Raw genomic sequence first — 13428 nt, 5'->3', positions numbered from 1 at the left:
ATGCAAGCCGCCTCCTTAGCTCTGTGGTTAAGACAGAAGCCATTACTTCGAATTTTTTAGGGGCAACTCCTACACGGTATCGTCAAGGCTACAAGCCACCTCCTTAGCTCTGTGGTTATAGCGGGGCCATGAGTTCGAATTTCATAAAGGCAACTCCTACAGCTAATTTCCCATCTTGGATGAACAAACCAGTCAATGTTGTATGTTTATGGGCAATGAGTGAGTTTCTGAAACCAATCAAGACAAGCGACTTTTTTGACTCAACTCAATTTCTCACTTTCATTGAGGCAACTCCTACAGTTAATTTCAGATTGAAAACCACTGAAACCACTCAATACAAGCATATTAATATGACTCATTTTAATGTCGTACGAATTTTGAAGAGTCCAACTAGCCTCCTTAGCTCAGTGGTTAGAGCACTGGTCTTGTAAACCAGGGGTCATGAGTTCTAATCTCATAGGGGGCTGCCACTAGAGAGAATTTTTAATGTTTGACATACCAGTCAATGTTGCATGTTTATGTGTAATGAGTGTGTAACTCAAACTTATCAAGACATGCGCATTGATATGACTCAATTTGCAATGCAAGCCGCCTCATTAGCTCTGTGGTTAAGACAGAAGCCATTACTTCGAATTTCTTAGGGGCAACTCCTACAAGGTATCTTCAAGGCTGCAAGCCGCCTCCTTAGCTCCGTGGTTATAGCGGGGCCATTAGTTCGAATTTCATAAGGGCAACTCCTACAGCTAATTTTCCATCTTGGATGAACAAACCAGTCAATGTTGTATGTTTATGGGCGATGAGTGCGTTACTGAAACCAATCAAGACAAGCGAATTTTTTGACTCAACTCAATTTCTCACTTTCATTGAGGCAACTCCTACAGTTAATTGCGGTCTGAAAACCACTGAATCCACTCAATACGCTTGTATTAATATGCTTATATTAATATGACTCATTTTAATTTCGTACGAATGTTGAAGAGTCCAACCAGCATCCTTAGCTCAGTGGTTAGAGCACTGGTCTTGTAAACCAGGGGTCATGAGTTCGAATCTCGTAGGGGGCTTCCACTAGAAAGAATTTTTAATGTTTGACATAACAGTCAATGTTGCATGTTTATGTGTAATGAGTGTGTAACTCAAACTTATCAAGACAGGCGCATTGATATGACTCAATTTGCAATGCAAGCCGCCTCCTTAGCTCTGTGGTTAAGACAGAAGCCATTACTTCGAATTTCTTAGGGGCAACTCCTACACGGTATCTTCAAGGCTACAAGCCGTCTCCTTAGCTCCGTGGTTATAGCAGGGCCATGAGTTCGAATTTTATAAGGGCAACTCCTACAGCTAATTTTCCATCTTGGATGAACAAACCAGTCAATGTTGTATGTTTATGGGCGATGAGTGAGTTACTGAAACCAATCAAGACAAGCGAATTTTTTGACTAAACTCAATTTCTCACTTTCATTGAGGCAACTCCTACAGTTAATTGCGGTCTGAAAACCACTGAAACCACTCAATACAAGCATATTAATGTGACTCATTTTAATTTCGTACGAATGTTGAAGAGTCCAACTAGCCTCCTTAGCTCAGTGGTTAGAGCACTGGTCTTGTAAACCAGGGGTCATGAGTTCGAATCTCATAGGGGGCTTCCACAAGAGAGAATTTTTAATGTTCGACATACCAGTCAATGTTGCATGTTTATGTGTAATGAGTGTGTAACTCAAACTTATCAAGACAGGCGCATTGATATGACTCAATTTGCAATGCAAGCCGCCTCCTTAGCTCTGTGGTTAAGACAGAAGCCATTACTTCGAATTTCTTAGGGGCAACTCCTACACGGTATCTTCAAGGCTACAAGCCGTCTCCTTAGCTCCGTGGTTATAGCAGGGCCATGAGTTCGAATTTTATAAGGGCAACTCCTACAGCTAATTTTCCATCTTGGATGAACAAACCAGTCAATGTTGTATGTTTATGGGCGATGAGTGAGTTACTGAAACCAATCAAGACAAGCGAATTTTTTTACTCAACTCAATTTCTCACTTTCATTGAGGCAACTCCTACAGTTAATTGCGGTCTGAAAACCACTGAAACCACTCAATACAAGCATATTAATGTGACTCATTTTAATTTCGTACGAATGTTGAAGAGTCCAACTAGCCTCCTTAGCTCAGTGGTTAGAGCACTGGTCTTGTAAACCAGGGGTCATGAGTTCGAATCTCATAGGGGGCTTCCACAAGAGAGAATTTTTAATGTTCGACATACCAGTCAATGTTGCATGTTTATGTGTAATGAGTGTGTAACTCAAACTTATCAAGACAGGCGCATTGATATGACTCAATTTGCAATGCAAGCCGCCTCCTTAGCTCTGTGGTTAAGACAGAAGCCATTACTTCGAATTTTTTAGGGGCAACTCCTACACGGTATCGTCAAGGCTACAAGCCACCTCCTTAGCTCTGTGGTTATAGCGGGGCCATGAGTTCGAATTTCATAAAGGCAACTCCTACAGCTAATTTCCCATCTTGGATGAACAAACCAGTCAATGTTGTATGTTTATGGGCAATGAGTGAGTTTCTGAAACCAATCAAGACAAGCGACTTTTTTGACTCAACTCAATTTCTCACTTTCATTGAGGCAACTCCTACAGTTAATTTCAGATTGAAAACCACTGAAACCACTCAATACAAGCATATTAATATGACTCATTTTAATGTCGTACGAATTTTGAAGAGTCCAACTAGCCTCCTTAGCTCAGTGGTTAGAGCACTGGTCTTGTAAACCAGGGGTCATGAGTTCTAATCTCATAGGGGGCTGCCACTAGAGAGAATTTTTAATGTTTGACATACCAGTCAATGTTGCATGTTTATGTGTAATGAGTGTGTAACTCAAACTTATCAAGACAGGCGCATTGATATGACTCAATTTGCAATGCAAGCCGCCTCCTTAGCTCTGTGATTAAGACAGAAGCCATTACTTCGAATTTCTTAGGGGAAACTCCTACACGGTATCTTCAAGGCTACGAGCCACCTCCTTAGCTCCGTGGTTATAGCGGGGCCATGAGTTCGAATTTCATAAGGGCAACTCCTACAGCTAATTTTCCATCTTGGATGAACAAACCAGTCAATGTTGTATGTTTATGGGCGATGAGTGAGTTACTGAAACCGATCAAGACAAGCGTTTTTTTTTGACTCAACTCAATTTCTCACTTTCATTGAGGCAACTCCTACAGTTAATTGCGGTCTGAAAACCACTGAAACCACTCAATACAAGCATATTAATGTGACTCATTTTATTTTCGTACGAATGTTGAAGAGTCCAACTAGCCTCCTTAGCTCAGTGGTTAGGGCACTGGTCTTGTAAACCAGGGGTCAAGAGTTCGAATCTCATAGGGGGCTACCACTAGAGAGAATTTTTAATGTTTGACATACCAGTCAATGTTGCATGTTTATGTGTAATGAGTGTGTAACTCAAACTTATCAAGACAGGCGCATTGATATGACTCAATTTGCAATGCAAGCCGCCTCATTAGCTCTGTGGTTAAGACAGAAGCCATTACTTCGAATTTCTTAGGGGCAACTCCTACACGGTATCTTCAAGGCTGCAAGCCGCCTCCTTAGCTCCGTGGTTATAGCGGGGCCATGAGTTCGAATTTCATAAGGGCAACTCCTACAGCTAATTTCCCATCTTGGATGAACAAACCAGCCAAAGTTGTATGTTTATGGGCGATGAGTGAGTTACTGAAACCAATCAAGACAAGCGAATTTTTTGACTCAACTCAATTTCTCACTTTCATTGAGGCAACTCCTACAGTTAATTGCGGTCTGAAAACCACTGAAACGACTCAATACAAGCATATTAATGTGACTCATTTTAATTTCGTACGAATGTTGAAGAGTCCAACTAGCCTCCTTAGCTCAGTGGTTAGAGCACTGGTCTTGTAAACCAGGGGTCATGAGTTCGAATCTCATAGGGGGCTTCCACAAGAGAGAATTTTTAATGTTCGACATACCAGTCAATGTTGCATGTTTATGTGTAATGAGTGTGTAACTCAAACTTATCAAGACAGGCGCATTGATATGACTCAATTTGCAATGCAAGCCGCCTCCTTAGCTCTGTGGTTAAGACAGAAGCCATTACTTCGAATTTCTTAGGGGCAACTCCTACACGGTATCGTCAAGGCTACAAGCCACCTCCTTAGCTCTGTGGTTATAGCGGGGCCATGAGTTCGAATTTCATAAAGGCAACTCCTACAGCTAATTTCCCATCTTGGATGAACAAACCAGTCAATGTTGTATGTTTATGGGCAATGAGTGAGTTTCTGAAACCAATCAAGACAAGCGACTTTTTTGACTCAACTCAATTTCTCACTTTCATTGAGGCAACTCCTACAGTTAATTGCAGATTGAAAACCACTGAAACCACTCAATACAAGCATATTAATATGACTCATTTTAATGTCGTACGAATTTTGAAGAGTCCAACTAGCCTCCTTAGCTCAGTGGTTAGAGCACTGGTCTTGTAAACCAGGGGTCATGAGTTCTAATCTCATAGGGGGCTGCCACTAGAGAGAATTTTTAATGTTTGACATACCAGTCAATGTTGCATGTTTATGTGTAATGAGTGTGTAACTCAAACTTATCAAGACAGGCGCATTGATATGACTCAATTTGCAATGCAAGCCGCCTCCTTAGCTCTGTGATTAAGACAGAAGCCATTACTTCGAATTTCTTAGGGGCAACTCCTACACGGTATCTTCAAGGCTACGAGCCACCTCCTTAGCTCCGTGGTTATAGCGGGGCCATGAGTTCGAATTTCATAAGGGCAACTCCTACAGCTAATTTTCCATCTTGGATGAACAAACCAGTCAATGTTGTATGTTTATGGGCGATGAGTGAGTTACTGAAACCGATCAAGACAAGCGTTTTTTTTTTGACTCAACTCAATTTCTCACTTTCATTGAGGCAACTCCTACAGTTAATTGCGGTCTGAAAACCACTGAAACCACTCAATACAAGCATATTAATGTGACTCATTTTATTTTCGTACGAATGTTGAAGAGTCCAACTAGCCTCCTTAGCTCAGTGGTTAGGGCACTGGTCTTGTAAACCAGGGGTCAAGAGTTCGAATCTCATAGGGGGCTACCACTAGAGAGAATTTTTAATGTTTGACATACCAGTCAATGTTGCATGTTTATGTGTAATGAGTGTGTAACTCAAACTTATCAAGACAGGCGCATTGATATGACTCAATTTGCAATGCAAGCCGCCTCATTAGCTCTGTGGTTAAGACAGAAGCCATTACTTCGAATTTCTTAGGGGCAACTCCTACACGGTATCTTCAAGGCTGCAAGCCGCCTCCTTAGCTCCGTGGTTATAGCGGGGCCATGAGTTCGAATTTCATAAGGGCAACTCCTACAGCTAATTTCCCATCTTGGATGAACAAACCAGCCAATGTTGTATGTTTATGGGCTATGAGTGAGTTACTGAAACCAATCAAGACAAGCGAATTTTTTGACTCAACTCAATTTCTCACTTTCATTGAGGCAACTCCTACAGTTAATTGCGGTCTGAAAACCACTGAATCCACTCTATACGCTTGTATTAATAAGCTTATATTAATGTGACTCATTTTAATTTCGTACGAGTGTTGAAGAGTCCAACTAGCCTCCTTAGCTCAGTGGTTAGAGCACTGGTCTTGTAAACCAGGGGTCATGAGTTCGAATCTCATAGGGGCTTCCACAATAGAGAATTTTTAATGTTCGACATACCAGTCAATGTTGCATGTTTATGTGTAATGAGTGTGTAACTCAAACTTATCAAGACAGGCGCATTGATATGACTCAATTTGCAATGCAAGCCGCCTCCTTAGCTCTGTGGTTAAGACAGAAGCCATTACTTCGAATTTCTTAGGGGCAACTCCTACACGGTATCGTCAAGGCTACAAGCCACCTCCTTAGCTCTGTGGTTATAGCGGGGCCATGAGTTCGAATTTCATAAAGGCAACTCCTACAGCTAATTTCCCATCTTGGATGAACAAACCAGTCAATGTTGTATGTTTATGGGCAATGAGTGAGTTTCTGAAACCAATCAAGACAAGCGACTTTTTTGACTCAACTCAATTTCTCACTTTCATTGAGGCAACTCCTACAGTTAATTGCAGATTGAAAACCACTGAAACCACTCAATACAAGCATATTAATGTGACTCATTTTAATGTCGTACGAATTTTGAAGAGTCCAACTAGCCTCCTTAGCTCAGTGGTTAGAGCACTGGTCTTGTAAACCAGGGGTCATGAGTTCTAATCTCATAGGGGGCTGCCACTAGAGAGAATTTTTAATGTTTGACATACCAGTCAATGTTGCATGTTTATGTGTAATGAGTGTGTAACTCAAACTTATCAAGACAGGCGCATTGATATGACTCAATTTGCAATGCAAGCCGCCTCATTAGCTCTGTGGTTAAGACAGAAGCCATTACTTCGAATTTCTTAGGGGCAACTCCTACATGGTATCTTCAAGGCTGCAAGCCGCCTCCTTAGCTCCGTGGTTATAGCGGGGCCATTAGTTCGAATTTCATAAGGGCAACTCCTACAGCTAATTTCCCATCTTGGATGAACAAACCAGCCAATGTTGTATGTTTATGGGCGATGAGTGAGTTACTGAAACCAATCAAGACAAACGAATTTTTTTACTCAACTCAATTTCTCACTTTCATTGAGGCAACTCCTACAGTTAATTGCAGTCTGAAAACCACTGAATCCACTCTATACGCTTGTATTAATAAGCTTATATTAATGTGACTCATTTTAATTTCGTACGAATGTTGAAGAGTCAAACTAGCCTCCTTAGCTCAGTGGTTAGAGCACTGGTCTTGTAAATCAGGGGTCATTAGTTCGAATCTCATAGGGGCCTTCCACTAGAGCGAATTTTTAATGTTTGACATACCAGTCAATGTTGCATGTTTATGTGTAATGAGTGTGTAACTCAAACTTATCAAGACAGGCGCATTGATATGACTCAATTTGCAATGCAAGCCGCCTCCTTAGCTCTGTGGTTAAGACAGAAGCCATTACTTCGAATTTCTTAGGGGCAACTCCTACACGGTATCTTCAAGGCTACAAGCCGTCTCCTTAGCTCCGTGGTTATAGCGGGGCCATGAGTTCGAATTTCATAAGGGCAACTCCTACAGCTAATTTTCCATCTTGGATGAACAAACCAGTCAATGTTTATGGGCGATGAGTGTGTTACTGAAACCAATCAAGACAAGCGAATTTTTTGACTCAACTCAATTTCTCACTTTCATTGAGGCAACTCCTACAGTTAATTGCGGTCTGAAAACCACTGAAACCACTCAATACAAGCATATTAATGTGACTCATTTTAATTTCGTACGAATGTTGAAGAGTCCAACTAGCCTCCTTAGCTCAGTGGTTAGAGCACTGGTCTTGTAAACCAGGAGTCATGAGTTCGAATCTCATAGGGGGCTTCCACAAGAGAGAATTTTTAATGTTTGACATACCAGTCAATGTTGCATGTTTATGTGTAATGAGTGTGTAACTCAAACTTTTCAAGACAGGCGCATTGATATGACTCAATTTGCAATGCAAGCCGCCACCTTAGCTCTGTGGTTAAGACAGAAGCCATTACTTCGAATTTCTTAGGGGCAACTCCTACACGGTATCTTTAAGGCTACAAGCCGCCTCCTTAGCTCTGTGGTTATAGCGGGGCCTTGAGTTCGAATTTCATAAAGGCAACTCCTACAGCTAATTTCCCATCTTGGATGAACAAACCAGTCAATGTTGTATGTTTATGGGCGATGAGTGAGTTACTGAAACCAATCAAGTCAAGCGACTTTTTTGACTCAACTCAAATTATCACTTTCATTGAGGCAACTCCTACAGTTAATTGCAGATTGAAAACCACTGAAACCACTCAATACAAGCATATTAATGTGACTCATTTTGATTTCGTACGAATGTTGAAGAGTCCAACTAGCCTCCTTAGCTCAGTGGTTAGAGCACTGGTCTTGTAAACCAGGGGTCATGAGTTCGAATCTCATAGGGGGCTTCCACTAGAGCGAATTTTTAATGTTTGACATACCAGTCAATGTTGCATGTTTATGTGTAATGAGTGTGTAACTCAAACTTATCAAGACAGGCGCATTGATATGACTCAATTTGCAATGCAAGCCGCCTCCTTAGCTCTGTGGTTAAGACAGAAGCCATTACTTCGAATTTCTTAGGGGCAACTCCTACACGGTATCTTTAAGTCTACAAGCCGCCTCCTTAGCTCTGTGGTTATAGCGGGGCCATGAGTTCGAATTTCATAAAGGCAACTCTTACAGCTAATTTCCCATCTTGGATGAACAAACCAGTCAATGTTGTATGTTTATGGGCGATGAGTGAGTTACTGAAACCAATCAAGTCAAGCGACTTTTTTGACTCAACTCAAATTCTCACTTTCATTGAGGCAACTCCTACAGTTAATTGCAGATTGAAAACCACTGAAACCACTCAATACAATCATATTAATGTGACTCATTTTAATGTCGTACGAATTTTGAAGAGTCCAACTAGCCTCCTTAGCTCAGTGGTTAGAGCACTGGTCTTGTAAACCAGGGGTCATGAGTTCGAATCTCATAGGGGGCTGCCACTAGAGAGAATTTTTAATGTTTGACATACCAGTCAATGTTGCATGTTTATGTGTAATGAGTGTGTAACTCAAACTTATCAAGACAGGCGCATTGATATGACTCAATTTGCAATGCAAGCCGCCTCCTTAGCTCTGTGATTAAGACAGAAGCCATTACTTCGAATTTCTTAGGGGCAACTCCTACACGGTATCTTCAAGGCTACAAGCCGCCTCCTTTGCTCCGTGGTTATAGCGGGGCCATGAGTTCGAATTTCATAAGGGCAACTCCTACAGCTAATTTTCCATCTTGGATGAACAAACCAGTCAATGTTGTATGTTTATGGGCGATGAGTGAGTTACTGAAACCAATCAAGACAAGCGAATTTTTTAACTCAACTCAATTTCTCACTTTCATTGAGGCAACTCCTACAGGTAATTGCGGTCTGAAAACCAATGAATCCACTCAATACGCTTGTATTAATAAGCTTATATTAATGTGACTCATTTTAATTTCGTACGAATGTTGAACAGTCTAACTAGCCTCCTTAGCTCAGTGGTTAGAGCACTGGTCTTGTAAAACAGGGGTCATGAGTTCGAATCTCATAGGGGGCTTCCACTAGAGAGAATTTTTAATGTTTGACATACCAGTCAATGTTGCATGTCTATGTGTAATGAGCGTGTAACTGAAACTTATCAAGACAGGCGCATTGATATGACTCAATTTGCAATCAAGCCGCCTCCTTAGCTCTGTGGTTAAGACAGAAGCCATTACTTCGAATTACTTAGGGGCAACTCCTGCACGGTATCTTCAAGGCTGCAAGCCGCCTCCTTAGCTCCGTGGTTATAGCGGGGCCATTTGTTCGAATTTCATAAGGGCAACTCCTACAGCTAATTTTCCATCTTGGATGAACAAACCAGTCAATGTTGTATGTTTATGGGCGATGAGTGAGTTACTGAAACCAATCAAGACAAGCGAATTTCTTGACTCAACTCAATTTCTCACTTTCATTGAGGCAACCCCAACAGTTAATTGCGGTTTGAAAACCACTGAAACCACTCAATACAAGCATATTAATGTGACTCATTTTAATTTAGTACGAATGTTGAAGACTCCAACTAGCCTCCTTAGCTCAGTGGTTAGAGCACTGGTCTTGTAAACCAGGGGGGTCATGAGTTCGAATCTCATAGGGGGCTTACTGGAGAGAATTTTTAATGTTTGACATACCAGTCAATGTTGCATGTTTATGTGTAATGAGTGTGTAACTCAAACTTGTCAAGACAGGCGCATTGATATGACTCAATTTGCAATGCAAGCCGCCTCCTTAGCTCTGTGGTTAAGACAGAAGCCATTACTTCGAATTTCTTAGGGGCAACTCATACACGGTATCTTCAAGGCTACAAGCCGCCTCCTTAGCTCAGTGGTTATAACGGGGCCATGAGTTCGAATTTCATAAGGGCAACTGCTACAGCTAATTTTCCATCTTGGATCAACAAACCAGTCAATGTTGTATGTTTATGGGCGATGAGTGAGCTACTGAAACCAATCAAGACAAGCGAATTGTTTGACTCAACTCAATTTCTCACTTTCCTTGAGGCAACTCCTACAGTTAATTGCGGTCTGAAAACCACTAAAACCACTTAATACAAACATATTAATGTGACTCATTTTAATTTCGTACGAATGATGAAGAGTCCAACTAGCCTCCTTAGCTCAGTGGTTAGAGCACTGGTCTTGTAAACCAGGGGTCATGAGTTCGAATCTCATAGGGGGCTGCCACTAGAGAGAATTTTTAATGTTTGACATACCAGTCAATGTTGCATGTTTATGTGTAATGAGTGTGTAACTGAAACTTATCAAGACAGGCGCATTGATATGACTCAATTTGCAATCAAGCCGCCTCCTTAGCTCTGTGGTTAAAACAGAAGCCATTACTTCGAATTTCTTAGGGGCAACTCCTGCACGGTATCTTCAAGGCTGCAAGCCGCCTCCTTAGCTCCGTGGTTATAGCGGGGCCATGAGTTCGAATTTCATAAGGGCAACTCATACAGCTAATTTTCCATCTTGGATGAACAAACCAGTCAATGTTGTATGTTTATGGGCGATGAGTGAGTTACTGAAACCAATCAAGACAAGCGAATTGTTTGACTCAACTCAATTTCTCACTTTCATTGAGGCAACTCCTACAGTTAATTGCGGTCTGAATACCACTGAAACCACTCAATACAAGCATATTAATGTGACTCATTTTAATTTCGTACGAATGTTGATGACTCCAACTAGCCTCCTTAGCTCAGTGATTAGAGCACTGGTCTTGTAAACCAGTGGTCATGAGTTCGAATCTCATAGGGGGCTACCACTAGAGAGAATTTTTAATGTTTGACATACCAGTCAATGTTGCATGTTTATGTGTAATGAGTGTGTAACTCAAACTTATCAAGACATGCGCATTGATATGACTCAATTTGCAATGAAAGCCGCCTCATTAGCTCTGTGGTTAAGACAGAAGCCATTACTTTGAATTTCTTAGGGGCAACTCCTACACGGTATCTGCAAGGCTGCAAGCCGCCTCCTTAGCTCCGTGGTTAAGCGGGGCCATTTGTTCGAATTTCATAAGGGCAACTCCTACAGCTAATTTTCCATCTTGGATGAACAAACCAGTCAATGTTGTATGTTTATGGGCGATGAGTGCGTTACTGAAACCAATCAAGACAAGCGAATATTTTGACTCAACTCAATTTCTCACTTTCATTGAGGCAACTCCTACAGTTAATTGCGGTCTGAAAACCACTGAATCCACTCAATACGCTTGTATTAATATGCTTATATTAATGTGACTCATTTTAATTTCGTACGAATGTTGAAGAGTCCAAGTAGCGTCCTTAGCTCAGTGGTTAGAGCACTGGAATTGTTAACCAGGGGTCATGAGTTCGAATCTCATAGGGGGCTACCACTAGAGAGAATTTTTAATGTTTGACATACCAGTCAATGTTGCATGTTTATGTGTAATGAGTGTGTAACTGAAACTTATCAAGACAGGCGCATTGATATGACTCAATTTGCCATCAAGTCGCCTCCTTAGCTCTGTGGTTAAAACAGAATCCATTACTTCGAATTTCTTAGGGGCAACTCCTGCACGGTATTTTCAAGGCTACAAGCCGTCTCCTTAGCTCCGTGGTTATAGATGGGCCATGAGTTCGAATTTCATAAGGGCAACTCCTACAGCTAATTTTCCATCTTGGATGAACAAACCAGTCAATGTTGTATGTTTATGGGCGATGAGTGAGTTACGGAAACCAATCAAGACAAGCGAATTTTTTGACTCAACTCAATTCTCACTTTCATTGAGGCAACTCCTACAGTTAATTGCGGTCTGAAAACCACTGAAACCACTCTCAATAGAAGCATATTAATGTGACTCATTTTAATTTCGTACGAATGTTGAAGACTCCAACTAGCCTCCTTAGCTCAGTGGTTAGAGCACTGGTCTTGTAAACCAGGGGTCATGAGTTCGAATCTCATAGGGGGCTTCCACAAGAGAGAATTTTTAATGTTTGACATACCAGTCAATGTTGCATGTTTATGTGTAATGAGTGTGTAACTCAAACTTATCAAGACAGGCGCATTGATATGACTCAATTTGCAATGCAAGCCGCCTCCTTAGCTCTGTGGTTAAGACAGAAGCCATTACTTCGAATTTCATAGGGGCAACTCCTACACGGTATCTTCAAGGCTACAAGCCGCCTCCTTAGCTCTGTGGTTATAGCGGGGCCATGAGTTCGAATTTCATAAGGGCAACTCCTACAGCTAATTTCCCATCTTGGATGAACAAACCAGTCAATGTTGTATGTTTATGGGCGATGAGTGAGTTACTGAAACCAATCAAGACAAGCGAATTTTTTGACTCAACTCAATTTCTCACTTTCATTGAGGCAACCCCAACAGTTAATTGCGGTTTGAAAACCACTGAAACCACTCAATACAAGCATATTAATGTGACTCATTTTAATTTAGTACGAATGTTGAAGACTCCAACTAGCCTTCTTAGCTCAGTGGTTAGAGCACTGGTCTTGTAAACCAGGGGATATGAGTTCGAATCTCATAGGGGTCTTCCACAAGAGAGAATTTTTAATGTTTGACATACCAGTCAATGTTGCATGTTTATGTGTAATGAGTGTGTAACTCAAGCTTATCAAGACAGGCGCATTGATATGACTCAATTTGCAATGCAAGCCGCCTCCTTAGCTCTGTGGTTAAGACAGAAGCCATTACTTCGAATTTCATAGGGGCAACTCCTACACGGTATCTTCAAGGCTACAAGCCGCCTCCTTAGCTCTGTGGTTATAGCGGGGCCATGAGTTCGAATTTCATAAGGGCAACTCCTACAGCTAATTTCCCATCTTGGATGAACAAACCAGTCAATGTTGTATGTTTATGGGCGATGAGTGAGTTACTGAAACCAATCAAGACAAGCTAATTTTTTGACTCAACTTAATTTCTCACTTTCATTGAGGCAATTCCTACAGTTAATTGCAGTCTGAAAACCACTGAAACCACTCAATACAAGCATATTAATGTGACTCATTTTAATTTCGTACGAATTTTGAAGAATCCAACTAGCCTCCTTAGCTCAGTGGTTAGAGCACTGGTCTTGTAAACCTGGGGTCATGAGTTCGAATCTCATAGGGGGCTGCCACTAGAGAGAATTTTTAATGTTTGACATACCAGTCAATGTTGCATGTTTATGTGTAATGAGTGTGTAACTCAAACTTATCAAGACAGGCGCATTGATATGACTCAATTTGCAATG

The 13428-nt window shown here is 41.3% G+C and overlaps 21 non-coding genes across 21 annotated transcripts; all 21 read left to right on the top strand.

The window, feature by feature from the left end:
* The first annotated feature begins 393 nt into the window (after positions 1-393).
* On the top strand, positions 394-466 carry TRNAT-UGU (transfer RNA threonine (anticodon UGU)). The gene has a single exon. It is a non-coding gene; the product is annotated as a tRNA-Thr (tRNA).
* Positions 467-988: 522 nt separating this feature from the next.
* Positions 989-1061, top strand: TRNAT-UGU (transfer RNA threonine (anticodon UGU)). The gene has a single exon. It is a non-coding gene; the product is annotated as a tRNA-Thr (tRNA).
* Positions 1062-1569: 508 nt separating this feature from the next.
* On the top strand, positions 1570-1642 carry TRNAT-UGU (transfer RNA threonine (anticodon UGU)). The gene has a single exon. It is a non-coding gene; the product is annotated as a tRNA-Thr (tRNA).
* Positions 1643-2150: 508 nt separating this feature from the next.
* TRNAT-UGU (transfer RNA threonine (anticodon UGU)) lies at positions 2151-2223 on the top strand. Its single transcript has one exon. It is a non-coding gene; the product is annotated as a tRNA-Thr (tRNA).
* Positions 2224-2731: 508 nt separating this feature from the next.
* On the top strand, positions 2732-2804 carry TRNAT-UGU (transfer RNA threonine (anticodon UGU)). Its single transcript has one exon. It is a non-coding gene; the product is annotated as a tRNA-Thr (tRNA).
* A 509-nt stretch (positions 2805-3313) lies between these two features.
* Positions 3314-3386, top strand: TRNAT-UGU (transfer RNA threonine (anticodon UGU)). The gene has a single exon. It is a non-coding gene; the product is annotated as a tRNA-Thr (tRNA).
* A 508-nt stretch (positions 3387-3894) lies between these two features.
* TRNAT-UGU (transfer RNA threonine (anticodon UGU)) lies at positions 3895-3967 on the top strand. Its single transcript has one exon. It is a non-coding gene; the product is annotated as a tRNA-Thr (tRNA).
* Positions 3968-4475: 508 nt separating this feature from the next.
* Positions 4476-4548, top strand: TRNAT-UGU (transfer RNA threonine (anticodon UGU)). Its single transcript has one exon. It is a non-coding gene; the product is annotated as a tRNA-Thr (tRNA).
* Positions 4549-5058: 510 nt separating this feature from the next.
* Positions 5059-5131, top strand: TRNAT-UGU (transfer RNA threonine (anticodon UGU)). The gene has a single exon. It is a non-coding gene; the product is annotated as a tRNA-Thr (tRNA).
* A 521-nt stretch (positions 5132-5652) lies between these two features.
* Positions 5653-5726, top strand: TRNAT-UGU (transfer RNA threonine (anticodon UGU)). Its single transcript has one exon. It is a non-coding gene; the product is annotated as a tRNA-Thr (tRNA).
* Positions 5727-6233: 507 nt separating this feature from the next.
* On the top strand, positions 6234-6306 carry TRNAT-UGU (transfer RNA threonine (anticodon UGU)). Its single transcript has one exon. It is a non-coding gene; the product is annotated as a tRNA-Thr (tRNA).
* A 1096-nt stretch (positions 6307-7402) lies between these two features.
* Positions 7403-7475, top strand: TRNAT-UGU (transfer RNA threonine (anticodon UGU)). Its single transcript has one exon. It is a non-coding gene; the product is annotated as a tRNA-Thr (tRNA).
* A 508-nt stretch (positions 7476-7983) lies between these two features.
* Positions 7984-8056, top strand: TRNAT-UGU (transfer RNA threonine (anticodon UGU)). Its single transcript has one exon. It is a non-coding gene; the product is annotated as a tRNA-Thr (tRNA).
* A 508-nt stretch (positions 8057-8564) lies between these two features.
* On the top strand, positions 8565-8637 carry TRNAT-UGU (transfer RNA threonine (anticodon UGU)). Its single transcript has one exon. It is a non-coding gene; the product is annotated as a tRNA-Thr (tRNA).
* A 522-nt stretch (positions 8638-9159) lies between these two features.
* Positions 9160-9232, top strand: TRNAT-UGU (transfer RNA threonine (anticodon UGU)). The gene has a single exon. It is a non-coding gene; the product is annotated as a tRNA-Thr (tRNA).
* Positions 9233-9739: 507 nt separating this feature from the next.
* Positions 9740-9814, top strand: TRNAT-UGU (transfer RNA threonine (anticodon UGU)). The gene has a single exon. It is a non-coding gene; the product is annotated as a tRNA-Thr (tRNA).
* A 506-nt stretch (positions 9815-10320) lies between these two features.
* TRNAT-UGU (transfer RNA threonine (anticodon UGU)) lies at positions 10321-10393 on the top strand. The gene has a single exon. It is a non-coding gene; the product is annotated as a tRNA-Thr (tRNA).
* Positions 10394-10900: 507 nt separating this feature from the next.
* TRNAT-UGU (transfer RNA threonine (anticodon UGU)) lies at positions 10901-10973 on the top strand. Its single transcript has one exon. It is a non-coding gene; the product is annotated as a tRNA-Thr (tRNA).
* A 1102-nt stretch (positions 10974-12075) lies between these two features.
* On the top strand, positions 12076-12148 carry TRNAT-UGU (transfer RNA threonine (anticodon UGU)). Its single transcript has one exon. It is a non-coding gene; the product is annotated as a tRNA-Thr (tRNA).
* Positions 12149-12656: 508 nt separating this feature from the next.
* On the top strand, positions 12657-12729 carry TRNAT-UGU (transfer RNA threonine (anticodon UGU)). The gene has a single exon. It is a non-coding gene; the product is annotated as a tRNA-Thr (tRNA).
* Positions 12730-13237: 508 nt separating this feature from the next.
* TRNAT-UGU (transfer RNA threonine (anticodon UGU)) lies at positions 13238-13310 on the top strand. The gene has a single exon. It is a non-coding gene; the product is annotated as a tRNA-Thr (tRNA).
* The last annotated feature ends 118 nt before the right edge of the window (positions 13311-13428 follow it).

Source organism: Saccoglossus kowalevskii, chromosome 18 (assembly GCF_978046115.1).
Source record: "Saccoglossus kowalevskii chromosome 18, keSacKowa6.1, whole genome shotgun sequence".
Lineage (NCBI taxonomy): Eukaryota > Metazoa > Hemichordata > Enteropneusta > Harrimaniidae > Saccoglossus > Saccoglossus kowalevskii.
The sequence above is the reverse complement of the archived record's forward strand: the minus strand, read 5'-3'. Positions and strand labels throughout refer to the sequence as shown.